This window comes from Salmo trutta, chromosome 19 (assembly GCF_901001165.1).
Source record: "Salmo trutta chromosome 19, fSalTru1.1, whole genome shotgun sequence".
Classification (NCBI taxonomy): Eukaryota; Metazoa; Chordata; class Actinopteri; order Salmoniformes; family Salmonidae; genus Salmo; species Salmo trutta.
In genome coordinates, this window is record NC_042975.1 from 5,234,664 (window position 1) to 5,237,933 (window position 3,270).

Genomic DNA, 3,270 nt, shown 5'->3' on the forward strand with positions numbered 1-3,270 from the left:
AATATATTCTACTATACTAGGTGTCTTGGGTTTAAATATATTCTACTATACTAGGAGTCTGGGGTTTAAATATATTCTACTATACTAGGAGTCTGGGGTTTAAATATATTCTACTATACTAGGTGTCTGGGGTTTAAATATATTCTACTATACTAGGAGTCTGGGGTTTAAATATATTCTACTATACTAGGAGTCTGGGGTTTAAATATATTCTACTATACTAGGTGTCTGGGGTTGAAATATATTCTACTATACTAGGAGTCTGGGGTTTAAATATATTCTACTATACTAGGTGTCTGGGGTTTAAATATATTCTACTATACTAGGTGTCTGGGGTTTAAATATATTCTACTATACTAGGAGTCTGGGGTTTAAATATATTCTACTCTACTAGGAGTCTGGGGTTTAAATATATTCTACTCTACTAGGAGTCTGGGGTTTAAATATATTCTACTATACTAGGAGTCTGGGGTTTAAATATATTCTACTATACTAGGTGTCTGGGGTTGAAATATATTATACTCTACCAGGTGGATATGTGTCATTGTGTTACAGTGAGTAAACCACGGCATGGTTATCATTGGTAGGTTCTGTGTTACAGTGAGTAAACCACAGCATGGTTATCATTGGCAGGTTCTGTGTTACAGTGAGTAAACCACGGCATGGTTATCATTGGTAGGTTCTGTGTTACAGTGAGTAAACCACAGCATGGTTATCATTGGCAGGTTCTGTGTTACAGTGAGTAAACCACGGCATGGTTATCATTGGTAGGTTCTGTGTTACAGTGAGTAAACCACAGCATGGTTATCATTGGCAGGTTCTGTGTTACAGTGAGTAAACCACGGCTTGGTTATCATTGGCAGGTTCTGTGTTACAGTGAGTAAACCACGGCTTGGTTATCATTTGCAGGTTCTGTGTTACAGTGAGTAAACTACGGCTTGGTTATCATTGGCAGGTTCTGTGTTACAGTGAGTAAATCACAGCTTGGTTATCATTGGCAGGTTCTGTGTTACAGTGAATAAACCACGGCTTGGTTATCATTGGTAGGTTCTGCCTGTGTCATTATGTTGAATAGGTTAATGATTGTTTATGTTGATATATGCTGTGCTAAGACATAATAAAACATCCTGGTTGTAAAGTCATACGAAGGATAACCCCTAACAGCATTTCACTCAGTCAATAATTACCTCAGACGAAAGGAATGAGCCATTTGACATACTATGGTAAGAATACTGTAGTATTCACTATGGACTGAAGTCTGTACTGTAGTATTCCCTTTAGTATACTGAAGTATACTGTAACATTTACAGTTAACTACACTTTAAATACTGCAGTACATTTTTTTAGTATTTACTGTAGTATTCACTTTAGTATACTGAAGTATACAGTAAAATGTACAGTTAACTATACTGCAAATACTGTAATAATACTGTAATGCTGAAGTGTTTTTGCAGGCATTACTGTAGTATTTACTATAGTGTTTTTGTTTTATTGTCTTTGACATTGAGGCGGAGGCTTTCTCCTTCAGGAAACCATCTGGAGAAATACTAAAAGAGCAAATCTTCTATGATCTGTAGGTAGGTAGGTCTGGGATCTGAACCGAGAATTCAGAGCTTTTGGTCTTCCCTATCATTTGTAGGGAACACACTATATCGTCAATACTTGGCATGTAGGTTTCTCACTTATGGGAAGCACAAATTGGGATAGGGGGGAGGGGAATGGACAGTGTATATGCAAATTATCGCTGCAATCGCTGCAAGTCCCGTATGGACTCGGGAGAGGCGAAGGTCAAGAGCCATGCGTGCTCTGAAACACGACCCTACCAAGCCGCACTGTTTCTTGACACACTGCTCGTTTAACCTGGAAGCCAGCCGCACCAATGTGTCGGAGGAAATATTGTACACCTGGCGACCATGTGAGTGTGTATGCGCCCGGGCCGCCACAGGAGTTACTAGTGCGCGATGGGACAAGGACATCCCAGCCGGCCAAACCCTCCCCTAACCCGGATGACGCTGGGCCAATTGTGCGTCCGGGATCGAACCAGGATCTGTAGTGACGCCTCAAGCACTGTAGTGCCTTAGACTGCTGCGCCACTCGGGAAGCTGTAAGTGCTGTTATACTCTATAGTAAACTGTAGTATTTTTGGCTGTGGGTGTACACTCCAGTGTGTATCCTCTCCTCCTAGTCTGTCTGTGTATGTGAACTGTGTTCACCCCAGCAGGTCTGTGGAGGCTGTTAACCCGTAAGAGTGCTCCTGGAGGTTTTGGCTGGCCCCTTACTGAGGTAAACAAAGCTATAATCTATCCGGGTCTGCACGTCATTAATCTTAATCATTTGATTGAATACCACGGCATTGTAATGACAAATATGTTTAAGGCACTGCCAAGACCCAAGGTGTGTCTGTGTTGCTCGCCTCAGCATCGCACCAGACGGTTGGTTGGTTGGGACGTCTGCAGAGAACACTGCAGCAAAGAACACAACAGCCACCAGCGCTGCCGCTCTAGTATGGAGCAGCTCAAATACACTCCACTTGAGCTCCAATTGTTTCCAAATAAATGTGCTTATATCTGGTCAAACAAAACATAAGCAACCAGACCAAAACAAAACACAAACTGACTGTACATGTAGTAAGATCTCCGCCAACATCCACGATATATACAAAAGTATGTGGACACCCCTTCAAATTTGTGGATTTGGCTATTTCAGCCACACACAGGTGTATAAAATTGAGCACACAGCCATGCAATCTCCACAGACAAACATTTGCAGTAGAATGGCCTGTAGTGAAGGGCTCAGTGACTTTCAATGTGGCACCATCACAGGATGCCACCTTTCCAACAAGTCAGTGTGTCAAATTTCAGCCCTGCTAGAGCTGCCTCGGGCCAAATGTAAGTGCTGTTATTGTGAAGTGAAAACGTCTAGGAGCAACAACGGCTCAGTTGTGAAGTGGTAAGCACGTAGCGCGTAAAAATCATCTGTCCTTGATTGCAACACTCACTACCGAGTTCCAAACTGCCTCTGGAAGCAACGTCAGCACAAAAACTTTTCGTCGGGAGCTTCATGAAATGAGTTTCCATGGCCGAGCAGCCACACACAAGCCTAAGATCACCATGCACAATGCCAAGCATCGGCTGGAATGGTGTAAGGCCCGCCGCCGTTGGACTCTGGAGGAGTGGAAACGCGTTCTCTGGAGTGATGAATCACGCTTCACCATCCGACAGTCCGACAGATGCATCTGGGTTTGGTGGATGCCAGGAGAACGCTACCTGC

At 43.1% G+C, this 3,270-nt stretch overlaps 1 non-coding gene across 1 annotated transcript; it reads right to left on the reverse strand.

The window, feature by feature from the left end:
- Positions 1-1,510: 1,510 nt before the first annotated feature.
- On the reverse strand, positions 1,511-1,564 carry LOC115155104 (U7 small nuclear RNA). The gene has a single exon (XR_003867998.1). It is a non-coding gene; the product is annotated as a U7 small nuclear RNA (small nuclear RNA).
- Between the last annotated feature and the right edge of the window lie 1,706 nt (positions 1,565-3,270).